Below are 13,911 nucleotides of genomic sequence, written 5' to 3'. Positions count from 1 at the left end.
CTGTGATATGTGATAAATTGTAACCCCTAGATTTAAATCTAGAGACGAGGTCTTTTGATTGAACATCAAAGGATTCTTCTGTTGAACACAACCGTTTCAGTCTAATGAATTGTCCTTTAAGTATACCTCTTTTAAGGTATTTTGAATGATTACTGTCTGCTCTAAGGTAAGAATTGCGTGCATTCGGCTTCCTATAGATATCAGTTTGGATGCACCCCCGCATGTCCACATACAACATTAGGTCTAAATAATAAATGTAGTGAGTATTCTCCTGAAAAGTGAAATGTAAATTGTGATCATTAATGTTAAGTTGGTGAATGAATGTTTGGAGTGAAGTGAGGTCACCATCCCAAATAAATAGAAGATCATCTATGTAGCGTTTATAGAATTTAATTTGGTGCCTGAAAGAATTATTATCACTAAAAATAAAATTAGACTCCCACAACCCCATAAAAAGATTTGCATATGAGGGTGCGAAAGAAGTGCCCATAGCAGTGCCCCGAAGTTGTAAATAAAATTGTGAGTCAAATCTAAAATAATTGTGCGTGAGTAAAAATGTGATAGAGTCTAATAAAAAAGTGCATAGTGCTGGTGCTAAGTGAGATAATGAGAGGTAATGTTGTATGGCGGAAATGCCTTGCTCATGTTTGATAATATTGTAGAGGGAGGTCACATCCATAGTCACCCAACTGTAACTCTCTCGCCACTGTATATGGTTAAGGTCAAATATCAATTGGCTGGAGTCTTTCAAAAAAGATGGCAGTGTTTGTACAATCGGTTGAAGATATGCATCTATGAATCGAGAGAGTCCATCTCCCAAAGATCCAATACTCGCCACAATGGGCCGTCCCGGAGGACTTATGAGTGACTTGTGGATCTTTGGGAGATGGTGAAAGATGGGGACTATGGGATTAGGAGAGCATAAAAATTCAAATTCTTTTTTGCTTAGTACATACAATTCTCTCCCAAGGTCAAGCAGATCATTCAGTTCATGTAGGTAAGTCGTGGTAGGGTCAGAGGATAATTTGCGATAGGCCTGGTCCTCAGAAAGCTGTCTTAATGCTTCCTGTTTATAGGACTCAGCAGATTGAACAACAATCGCACCACCCTTGTCTGCATTTTTGATAACAATAGTTTTGTCCAATTTTAACATTTGTAATTCTTGCAATTCAAGGGTGGTTAGATTGCTGTTCAGATGTGTATTCTTTTTACAATTTTCCGCCAGATTCCTCAGATCCTTTTCCACTAATCTTTCAAATGTGGTAATAAAAGGGCTCTTGGAGCCATAGGGACAGAAGGTGGATTTCTTTCTGAAAGTGGTGTGTTCAAAGCTGAGAAAGTTGGAAAGGGACATCTCCTCAGAGTTATTCTCTATATCTTGTTCCATATATAAATCTTCCAAGTCAGAAACAGCACAATAGTCTTTGAATGAGAGACTAGAAACAATTGGTTCTGGTGAGTCAACGCCAGAATGATCTGGCGTTGACTCCGCAGAATCACATAACATAGGCACATCCAAAATAGGTACAACATTATTTTGTTTGTTCAAAAAGAATTTTTTTAAGGACAACTTGCGAATAAATCGCTGCAGGTCGATGTAAGTGTTAAAGAGGTCGAAGTCGCACTGGGGGGCAAAGTTCAACCCTCTGTTTAATAGTGATAATTGTCCAGTAGTCAATGTCTTATTGGAAATGTTGATAACGTTATTATCCTCTGTGGTTAAGAGTACTTTTTCCTCTTTGTCGCCCCTCTTGAACCCCCTCTTCCTCTTTGACCTCCTTGTCCTTGATAGTTTTTTGACTCCTGAGATTTGTTCATTTGGGAAAAATGTCCTGTGGACCCAGACGTGGAAGCTTCTCTGGTGTCTATACCTGTAGTGCTCTTTCCCCTCCAAGTATCTGATGTAATGTCAAAAGACACAGATGGATATTTATTTTCACTTTCTGAGGTGTCTGACTCATAACTGGAGGTGTCTGTGTATTTGGATTTTAGGATGGATTTTTTTGGGGTACTGGATGTTTTATCTCTATGAGTATGTGGCTGTGAGGGTGTTCTAGATCTTCCTCTATTGGGGTTAGTGTTCCCTGGTCTTTCCCAGGTATAGACCTGATTTCTCTCATAGTCTAACCTGTCACGATCAAATTTAGACTGCTTTTTTTGCATGATTGTATCTTCCATGTCTTCAATATTACTTAGTAAGATTTTGTCATTATTTGAGAAATGGTCCATATTTTCAAAAGATCTAAGTTTATTTTGTAATGCTTTAATCTCAGTGCCTAATAATACTCTCTCTGTCCTCTTATGTTCCATGATCAAGTCCATGAGTTTAAATGAACATTCATTAAGTGTGTCTTTCCATTTCTGCTCAAATTCTTTGGTACTAAAACCAAAAGTAGGAGCTTTTTTGATCCTCAATCCTTGAGGGATTCTCTTGGTTTTTGTGTAATTCTGTAATGTGGTTATGTCCCACCATAATCTGATGTTATCTGTCAGTAATTTTTCTAGTTTGAGAAAATGGGCTGTTAAGTCTGAGTTTTCTTCACATACAAACTCAGTGGAAGTGTCAAAAACATGTTCTGCTCTCTTAATTCTTTTGGTATTGTCACCACATGTTTGAACAAAAAGATTACTATGTACATCTTCATTTTCAGAATGGTCAATGTCCTCCATGATGGAATGTAAAAAAGTATATGTTAAAAAGAGGGTTGTAATGCGTGAATTACTGTCTTTGAAAAGATATATATATATATATTTATGTGTGGTTATAAGGAAAAATGCCTCAACAGTCTTAGAAAAAAATTGTATATAATAAACAATTCAAATCAATCACTTGCTCATATGAGCTACCAACAGGTAAGTAGAGTCCAAGTAGAAAAACGGGGAAGATCCCCACGTGGAAGCTGCAAATATGGCAAATGCTGTATGTTCATGAAATCACATAGACCGGCATCACTAATAGTGAATGAAGTATGGAGTGTCCCGTGATGAACCCGATGTATCGTGTGGGTCTGAGTAACACCCGCCTCACCTGCGAAGCATAGCCGATGGTGCCAGCCCCCTGGCTGGAGTGGAAACAACCTCCTCACTTAGGACTGCGGTAATGGCTCCCCGGTGTATCAGGACTGGCTGTTGGTAGTAGAGACCTGCAAGCAGAGTCTCCCGCCGCCTTACCGGGTGCACGATGGTGATGCCGCGATATATCCAATGGAGTCTGGGGGCTGGTGGTCACTGCAGGAGAAACGGAGCGCGATCCAGGGCTGTAGTCGTTCGTCCCCGTCAGCTGTCGTCCGTCCTGGGGCTGGTGAGGGGTAAGGGTGTAGACCGCACACAGGTTCAAAGCACCGGATCCACTCTGCAGCTCCTGGAGGAAATCCTCTGATGACAACAGCTGATCTGCAATGATTGGAGCCGGGGCGTGCTGCAACACCACTGAAGCAAAAATAGAAAAGGAAAAAAAAGCGGAGCACTGCCAGAAAGTTGAAAAAAAGACTGGGGCAAAAAAATAAATTAATAAAGATTATTTATTGGGCATATTTGGCCAAAAAAAAGACAGACACACAGGGTTAAAACTCTGACGCATTTCCCGCCGTGGAGGCACTTTATCAAAGAGTACTGAGGCTCTCACAGTGTCAGACTATATAGTGGTCCCTGAAGTATACGCCCTAATCTAAATCCAATGAATTGCGTGATGGTCTAATTAATTAATTATGCAAACAGCTATAGTTAAAAGCTGAGGCAAAAGTCAATAATATAGGATGTTACATACAGAACACCTACAAGCTCAAATTGAACCCCCAAAATAACCACAACATATATATAAGCATATAAGTTTCACAGAGGAGTGCTACTGAGCATGGCAAGCGTGGTCTGCCGTGAAGTTTGGCTCAAGGGCTTACAACAATTTGGCCAAAATGTTAAACTAAAAGACCATTTTATCTATTAGTTATTTATACATGTATATTTAGGCACTGTACCGTATATAAGTTTTTCTGGATGTGCACTGAGCTTTGTCTGTGTTTTATGTTATGTCTCTGGTTTTAAATATAAATTGCCATGCTCAGTAGCACTCCTCTGTGAAACTTATATGCTTATATATATGTTGTGGTTATTTTGGGGGTTCAATTTGAGCTTGTAGGTGTTCTGTATGTTTTATAATTCTTGTGCAGCTAGTCTTGGCTGTTTTGGAGGGTGGCAACCTCCTATCCAATTGAAGCTCACTCTCTCCCACATTTAAATGGTTAAAAGCTCACTCCATGGCATCTCCAACTATCAGGGGAACTTGCCTGCATGCAGTGTGATTGTGACAAATCTATTACAGAGTGCTTTTCCTGGTAATGTACAGGTTAATAAAAGCTTCAATCAGACTTAGAACTTTTGCAACTTATATTGACAGATTTATTATAAATCATTCTTCCTGGCAATGCACAGGTTATTAAGAATTTATATTAGTGTAGGGACCCTTGAACGTGGTCTGCCGTGAAGTTTGGCTCAAGGGCTTACAACAATTTGGCCAAAATGTTAAACTAAAAGACCATTTTATCTATTAGTTATTTATACATGTATATTTAGGCACTGTACCGTATATAAGTTTTTCTGGATGTGCACTGAGCTTTGTCTGTGTTTTATGTTATGTCTCTGGTTTTAAATATAGGATGTTAACCTGACACTGGTCATAGTGTGAGACTGTGAGAGCCTAAGAGATAACAACAGATAACAATTAATACAAAACAAAAAGAAGAGAAAGACTAATATTAAACATCATAGCAACAATGTGTGTGGATGTATCAATGTCATAAAGACATATATATATGATAAACAATAAAAAATGTATGATCAAATAATGTGCATGTGCTAGATGTACACTAATAGAGTATGGCTACATATATAAGTGACAATATAGACTATGTGTATACCTAATGTATAGACATAGATATGTGATATAAAAGATATTAACAAGATAGATATAAAATAATTTTAAAACCATAAATGGTTAAATATAGAAAACATATATTATGATTAGTAAAAAAAAATTAGTCTAGTCTTCAATGTGAAATAAACAATTTATACAAATAATATTAAAAAGTGCTAATAAAAAACCCACATAAAATATATAATACAGTTACCTGTGTATAACTATGCAATAAATGATAAATGATAAATATATATATAAGTCTATAATAACTATGATAATGAAATATATATAAACGAATAATGTATATAATCATAAGGTGACTTATCTTGAAAAATAGATATATGTCATACGATTAAAACATTCCAAACAATGAGGACATGTATATAAATACATATATATCATATGAAACTAATGGGTATAAATCCCGTAGAAGATATAGATAAAGATAAATCTAGAAAATGACTTGTACTATCTATACAGATCTATATTTGAGCATAGAAGACAGATTTATAGGAAATGCTTCAATTCCCAGTCAATGTTGATGCCAGAGGGTTGCATGGTGCCTAAACTGTACATCCAGTACATTTCTTTTCTGTTTAGTATACCCAGCCTGTCACCTCCCCGGGTTGGGGCATGTATATGATCTATTCCTGAAAAGGAAAAGTTCTTGATTGTCCCCTGTGGACATGATGAAAAATGCCTGGAAACTGGGTGGGATTGATCCCTCTTATTGATGGCACGAACATGTTCCATGATTCGTTTTTTGAGGGGTCTAATGGTGCGACCCACATAACCCCTACTGCATCCGCATCTCAAAAGATATACTGTATAGCTGGAATTGCAGTTGATGAAAGTATGTATAATATGTTCAGCCTTTGGGTTAATACTTGTAATTTTTTTAATTTTATTTGCATACTTGCAAATACTGCAATGCCCGCATGGGAAAAATCCCTTAGGGATATTGCTAATCCGTTTGAAATTCAAACTGGAGTCAAAAAGACTAGGGGAGAGTGATGTGCCTAGTGACTTCGCTTTCCTGAAAACGAATTTTGGTTTCATATCAACAATTGATGATAAATCATGATCTAATTTTAAAGTATCCCAATGCTTGTGTATGATGTGTCGGATACGGTCTGACTGTGTGCTTTGTTGGGTAATAAACAGTGGTGTAACCATATGATCTGATACTGGTTTCTTTCTAGAGGAGTTCAAAAGGTCCCTTCTATCTAGTTGTTTAACAGAATTCAAAGCCTCTGTGATATGTGATAAATTGTAACCCCTAGATTTAAATCTAGAGACGAGGTCTTTTGATTGAACATCAAAGGATTCTTCTGTTGAACACAACCGTTTCAGTCTAATGAATTGTCCTTTAAGTATACCTCTTTTAAGGTATTTTGAATGATTACTGTCTGCTCTAAGGTAAGAATTGCGTGCATTCGGCTTCCTATAGATATCAGTTTGGATGCACCCCCGCATGTCCACATACAACATTAGGTCTAAATAATAAATGTAGTGAGTATTCTCCTGAAAAGTGAAATGTAAATTGTGATCATTAATGTTAAGTTGGTGAATGAATGTTTGGAGTGAAGTGAGGTCACCATCCCAAATAAATAGAAGATCATCTATGTAGCGTTTATAGAATTTAATTTGGTGCCTGAAAGAATTATTATCACTAAAAATAAAATTAGACTCCCACAACCCCATAAAAAGATTTGCATATGAGGGTGCGAAAGAAGTGCCCATAGCAGTGCCCCGAAGTTGTAAATAAAATTGTGAGTCAAATCTAAAATAATTGTGCGTGAGTAAAAATGTGATAGAGTCTAATAAAAAAGTGCATAGTGCTGGTGCTAAGTGAGATAATGAGAGGTAATGTTGTATGGCGGAAATGCCTTGCTCATGTTTGATAATATTGTAGAGGGAGGTCACATCCATAGTCACCCATCTGTAACTCTCTCGCCACTGTATATGGTTAAGGTCAAATATCAATTGGCTGGAGTCTTTCAAAAAAGATGGCAGTGTTTGTACAATCGGTTGAAGATATGCATCTATGAATCGAGAGAGTCCATCTCCCAAAGATCCAATACTCGCCACAATGGGCCGTCCCGGAGGACTTATGAGTGACTTGTGGATCTTTGGGAGATGGTGAAAGATGGGGACTATGGGATTAGGAGAGCATAAAAATTCAAATTCTTTTTTGCTTAGTACATACAATTCTCTCCCAAGGTCAAGCAGATCATTCAGTTCATGTAGGTAAGTCGTGGTAGGGTCAGAGGATAATTTGCGATAGGCCTGGTCCTCAGAAAGCTGTCTTAATGCTTCCTGTTTATAGGACTCAGCAGATTGAACAACAATCGCACCACCCTTGTCTGCATTTTTGATAACAATAGTTTTGTCCAATTTTAACATTTGTAATTCTTGCAATTCAAGGGTGGTTAGATTGCTGTTCAGATGTGTATTCTTTTTACAATTTTCCGCCAGATTCCTCAGATCCTTTTCCACTAATCTTTCAAATGTGGTAATAAAAGGGCTCTTGGAGCCATAGGGACAGAAGGTGGATTTCTTTCTGAAAGTGGTGTGTTCAAAGCTGAGAAAGTTGGAAAGGGACATCTCCTCAGAGTTATTCTCTATATCTTGTTCCATATATAAATCTTCCAAGTCAGAAACAGCACAATAGTCTTTGAATGAGAGACTAGAAACAATTGGTTCTGGTGAGTCAACGCCAGAATGATCTGGCGTTGACTCCGCAGAATCACATAACATAGGCACATCCAAAATAGGTACAACATTATTTTGTTTGTTCAAAAAGAATTTTTTTAAGGACAACTTGCGAGTAAATCGCTGCAGGTCGATGTAAGTGTTAAAGAGGTCGAAGTCGCACTGGGGGGCAAAGTTCAACCCTCTGTTTAATAGTGATAATTGTCCAGTAGTCAATGTCTTATTGGAAATGTTGATAACGTTATTATCCTCTGTGGTTAAGAGTACTTTTTCCTCTTTGTCGCCCCTCTTGAACCCCCTCTTCCTCTTTGACCTCCTTGTCCTTGATAGTTTTTTGACTCCTGAGATTTGTTCATTTGGGAAAAATGTCCTGTGGACCCAGACGTGGAAGCTTCTCTGGTGTCTATACCTGTAGTGCTCTTTCCCCTCCAAGTATCTGATGTAATGTCAAAAGACACAGATGGATATTTATTTTCACTTTCTGAGGTGTCTGACTCATAACTGGAGGTGTCTGTGTATTTGGATTTTAGGATGGATTTTTTTGGGGTACTGGATGTTTTATCTCTATGAGTATGTGGCTGTGAGGGTGTTCTAGATCTTCCTCTATTGGGGTTAGTGTTCCCTGGTCTTTCCCAGGTATAGACCTGATTTCTCTCATAGTCTAACCTGTCACGATCAAATTTAGACTGCTTTTTTTGCATGATTGTATCTTCCATGTCTTCAATATTACTTAGTAAGATTTTGTCATTATTTGAGAAATGGTCCATATTTTCAAAAGATCTAAGTTTATTTTGTAATGCTTTAATCTCAGTGCCTAATAATACTCTCTCTGTCCTCTTATGTTCCATGATCAAGTCCATGAGTTTAAATGAACATTCATTAAGTGTGTCTTTCCATTTCTGCTCAAATTCTTTGGTACTAAAACCAAAAGTAGGAGCTTTTTTGATCCTCAATCCTTGAGGGATTCTCTTGGTTTTTGTGTAATTCTGTAATGTGGTTATGTCCCACCATAATCTGATGTTATCTGTCAGTAATTTTTCTAGTTTGAGAAAATGGGCTGTTAAGTCTGAGTTTTCTTCACATACAAACTCAGTGGAAGTGTCAAAAACATGTTCTGCTCTCTTAATTCTTTTGGTATTGTCACCACATGTTTGAACAAAAAGATTACTATGTACATCTTCATTTTCAGAATGGTCAATGTCCTCCATGATGGAATGTAAAAAAGTATATGTTAAAAAGAGGGTTGTAATGCGTGAATTACTGTCTTTGAAAAGATATATATATATATATATTTATGTGTGGTTATAAGGAAAAATGCCTCAACAGTCTTAGAAAAAAATTGTATATAATAAACAATTCAAATCAATCACTTGCTCATATGAGCTACCAACAGGTAAGTAGAGTCCAAGTAGAAAAACGGGGAAGATCCCCACGTGGAAGCTGCAAATATGGCAAATGCTGTATGTTCATGAAATCACATAGACCGGCATCACTAATAGTGAATGAAGTATGGAGTGTCCCGTGATGAACCCGATGTATCGTGTGGGTCTGAGTAACACCCGCCTCACCTGCGAAGCATAGCCGATGGTGCCAGCCCCCTGGCTGGAGTGGAAACAACCTCCTCACTTAGGACTGCGGTAATGGCTCCCCGGTGTATCAGGACTGGCTGTTGGTAGTAGAGACCTGCAAGCAGAGTCTCCCGCCGCCTTACCGGGTGCACGATGGTGATGCCGCGATATATCCAATGGAGTCTGGGGGCTGGTGGTCACTGCAGGAGAAACGGAGCGCGATCCAGGGCTGTAGTCGTTCGTCCCCGTCAGCTGTCGTCCGTCCTGGGGCTGGTGAGGGGTAAGGGTGTAGACCGCACACAGGTTCAAAGCACCGGATCCACTCTGCAGCTCCTGGAGGAAATCCTCTGATGACAACAGCTGATCTGCAATGATTGGAGCCGGGGCGTGCTGCAACACCACTGAAGCAAAAATAGAAAAGGAAAAAAAAGCGGAGCACTGCCAGAAAGTTGAAAAAAAGACTGGGGCAAAAAAATAAATTAATAAAGATTATTTATTGGGCATATTTGGCCAAAAAAAAGACAGACACACAGGGTTAAAACTCTGACGCATTTCCCGCCGTGGAGGCACTTTATCAAAGAGTACTGAGGCTCTCACAGTGTCAGACTATATAGTGGTCCCTGAAGTATACGCCCTAATCTAAATCCAATGAATTGCGTGATGGTCTAATTAATTAATTATGCAAACAGCTATAGTTAAAAGCTGAGGCAAAAGTCAATAATATAGGATGTTACATACAGAACACCTACAAGCTCAAATTGAACCCCCAAAATAACCACAACATATATATAAGCATATAAGTTTCACAGAGGAGTGCTACTGAGCATGGCAAGCGTGGTCTGCCGTGAAGTTTGGCTCAAGGGCTTACAACAATTTGGCCAAAATGTTAAACTAAAAGACCATTTTATCTATTAGTTATTTATACATGTATATTTAGGCACTGTACCGTATATAAGTTTTTCTGGATGTGCACTGAGCTTTGTCTGTGTTTTATGTTATGTCTCTGGTTTTAAATATAAATTGCCATGCTCAGTAGCACTCCTCTGTGAAACTTATATGCTTATATATATGTTGTGGTTATTTTGGGGGTTCAATTTGAGCTTGTAGGTGTTCTGTATGTTTTATAATTCTTGTGCAGCTAGTCTTGGCTGTTTTGGAGGGTGGCAACCTCCTATCCAATTGAAGCTCACTCTCTCCCACATTTAAATGGTTAAAAGCTCACTCCATGGCATCTCCAACTATCAGGGGAACTTGCCTGCATGCAGTGTGATTGTGACAAATCTATTACAGAGTGCTTTTCCTGGTAATGTACAGGTTAATAAAAGCTTCAATCAGACTTAGAACTTTTGCAACTTATATTGACAGATTTATTATAAATCATTCTTCCTGGCAATGCACAGGTTATTAAGAATTTATATTAGTGTAGGGACCCTTGAACGTGGTCTGCCGTGAAGTTTGGCTCAAGGGCTTACAACAATTTGGCCAAAATGTTAAACTAAAAGACCATTTTATCTATTAGTTATTTATACATGTATATTTAGGCACTGTACCGTATATAAGTTTTTCTGGATGTGCACTGAGCTTTGTCTGTGTTTTATGTTATGTCTCTGGTTTTAAATATAGGATGTTAACCTGACACTGGTCATAGTGTGAGACTGTGAGAGCCTAAGAGATAACAACAGATAACAATTAATACAAAACAAAAAGAAGAGAAAGACTAATATTAAACATCATAGCAACAATGTGTGTGGATGTATCAATGTCATAAAGACATATATATATGATAAACAATAAAAAATGTATGATCAAATAATGTGCATGTGCTAGATGTACACTAATAGAGTATGGCTACATATATAAGTGACAATATAGACTATGTGTATACCTAATGTATAGACATAGATATGTGATATAAAAGATATTAACAAGATAGATATAAAATAATTTTAAAACCATAAATGGTTAAATATAGAAAACATATATTATGATTAGTAAAAAAAAATTAGTCTAGTCTTCAATGTGAAATAAACAATTTATACAAATAATATTAAAAAGTGCTAATAAAAAACCCACATAAAATATATAATACAGTCACCTGTGTATAACTATGCAATAAATGATAAATGATAAATATATATATAAGTCTATAATAACTATGATAATGAAATATATATAAACGAATAATGTATATAATCATAAGGTGACTTATCTTGAAAAATAGATATATGTCATATGATTAAAACATTCCAAACAATGAGGACATGTATATAAATACATATATATCATATGAAACTAATGGGTATAAATCCCGTAGAAGATATAGATAAAGATAAATCTAGAAAATGACTTGTACTATCTATACAGATCTATATTTGAGCATAGAAGACAGATTTATAGGAAATGCTTCAATTCCCAGTCAATGTTGATGCCAGAGGGTTGCATGGTGCCTAAACTGTACATCCAGTACATTTCTTTTCTGTTTAGTATACCCAGCCTGTCACCTCCCCGGGTTGGGGCATGTATATGATCTATTCCTGAAAAGGAACAGTTCTTGATTGTCCCCTGTGGACATGATGAAAAATGCCTGGAAACTGGGTGGGATTGATCTCTCTTATTGATGGCACGAACATGTTCCATGATTCGTTTTTTGAGGGGTCTAATGGTGCGACCCACATAACCCCTACTGCATCCGCATCTCAAAAGATATACTGTATATCTGGAATTGCAGTTGATGAAAGTATGTATAATATGTTCAGCCTTTGGGTTAATACTTGTAATTTTTTTAATTTTATTTGCATACTTGCAAATACTGCAATGCCCGCATGGGAAAAATCCCTTAGGGATATTGCTAATCCGTTTGAAATTCAAACTGGAGTCAAAAAGACTAGGGGAGAGTGATGTGCCTAGTGACTTTGCTTTCCTGAAAACGAATTTTGGTTTCATATCAACAATTGATGATAAATCATGATCTAATTTTAAAGTATCCCAATGCTTGTGTATTATGTGTCGGATACGGTCTGACTGTGTGCACACAGTCAAGCACACAGTCAGACCGTATCCGACACATCATACACAAGCATTGGGATACTTTAAAATTAGATCATGATTTATCATCAATTGTTGATATGAAACCAAAATTCGTTTTCAGGAAAGCGAAGTCACTAGGCACATCACTCTCCCCTAGTCTTTTTGACTCCAGTTTGAATTTCAAACGGATTAGCAATATCCCTAAGGGATTTTTCCCATGCGGGCATTGCAGTATTTGCAAGTATGCAAATAAAATTAAAAAAATTACAAGTATTAACCCAAAGGCTGAACATATTATACATACTTTCATCAACTGCAATTCCAGCTATACAGTATATCTTTTGAGATGCGGATGCAGTAGGGGTTATGTGGGTCGCACCATTAGACCCCTCAAAAACGAATCATGGAACATGTTCGTGCCATCAATAAGAGGGATCAATCCCACCCAGTTTCCAGGCATTTTTCATCATGTCCACAGGGGACAATCAAGAACTTTTCCTTTTCAGGAATAGATCATATACATGCCCCAACCCGGGGAGGTGACAGGCTGGGTATACTAAACAGAAAAGAAATGTACTGGATGTACAGTTTAGGCACCATGCAACCCTCTGGCATCAACATTGACTGGGAATTGAAGCATTTCCTATAAATCTGTCTTCTATGCTCAAATATAGATCTGTATAGATAGTACAAGTCATTTTCTAGATTTATCTTTATCTATATCTTCTACGGGATTTATACCCATTAGTTTCATATGATATATATGTATTTATATACATGTCCTCATTGTTTGGAATGTTTTAATCGTATGACATATATCTATTTTTCAAGATAAGTCACCTTATGATTATATACATTATTCGTTTATATATATTTCATTATCATAGTTATTATAGACTTATATATATATTTATCATTTATCATTTATTGCATAGTTATACACAGGTGACTGTATTATATATTTTATGTGGGTTTTTTATTAGCACTTTTTAATATTATTTGTATAAATTGTTTATTTCACATTGAAGACTAGACTAATTTTTTTTTACTAATCATAATATATGTTTTCTATATTTAACCATTTATGGTTTTAAAATTATTTTATATCTATCTTGTTAATATCTTTTATATCACATATCTATGTCTATACATTAGGTATACACATAGTCTATATTGTCACTTATATATGTAGCCATACTCTATTAGTGTACATCTAGCACATGCACATTATTTGATCATACATTTTTTATTGTTTATCATATATATATGTCTTTATGACATTGATACATCCACACACATTGTTGCTATGATGTTTAATATTAGTCTTTCTCTTCTTTTTGTTTTGTATTAATTGTTATCTGTTGTTATCTCTTAGGCTCTCACAGTCTCACACTATGACCAGTGTCAGGTTAACATCCTATATTATTGACTTTTGCCTCAGCTTTTAACTATAGCTGTTTGCATAATTAATTAATTAGACCATCACGCAATTCATTGGATTTAGATTAGGGCGTATACTTCAGGGACCACTATATAGTCTGACACTGTGAGAGCCTCAGTACTCTTTGATAAAGCGCCTCCACGGCGGGAAACGCGTCAGAGTTTTAACCCTGTGTGTCTGTCTTTTTTTTGGCCAAATATGCCCAATAAATAATCTTTATTCATTTATTTTTTTGCCCCAGTCTTTTT

Source organism: Ascaphus truei, chromosome 2 (assembly GCF_040206685.1).
Source record: "Ascaphus truei isolate aAscTru1 chromosome 2, aAscTru1.hap1, whole genome shotgun sequence".
Taxonomy (NCBI): domain Eukaryota; kingdom Metazoa; phylum Chordata; class Amphibia; order Anura; family Ascaphidae; genus Ascaphus; species Ascaphus truei.
This window is presented reverse-complemented; position numbering follows the sequence as displayed.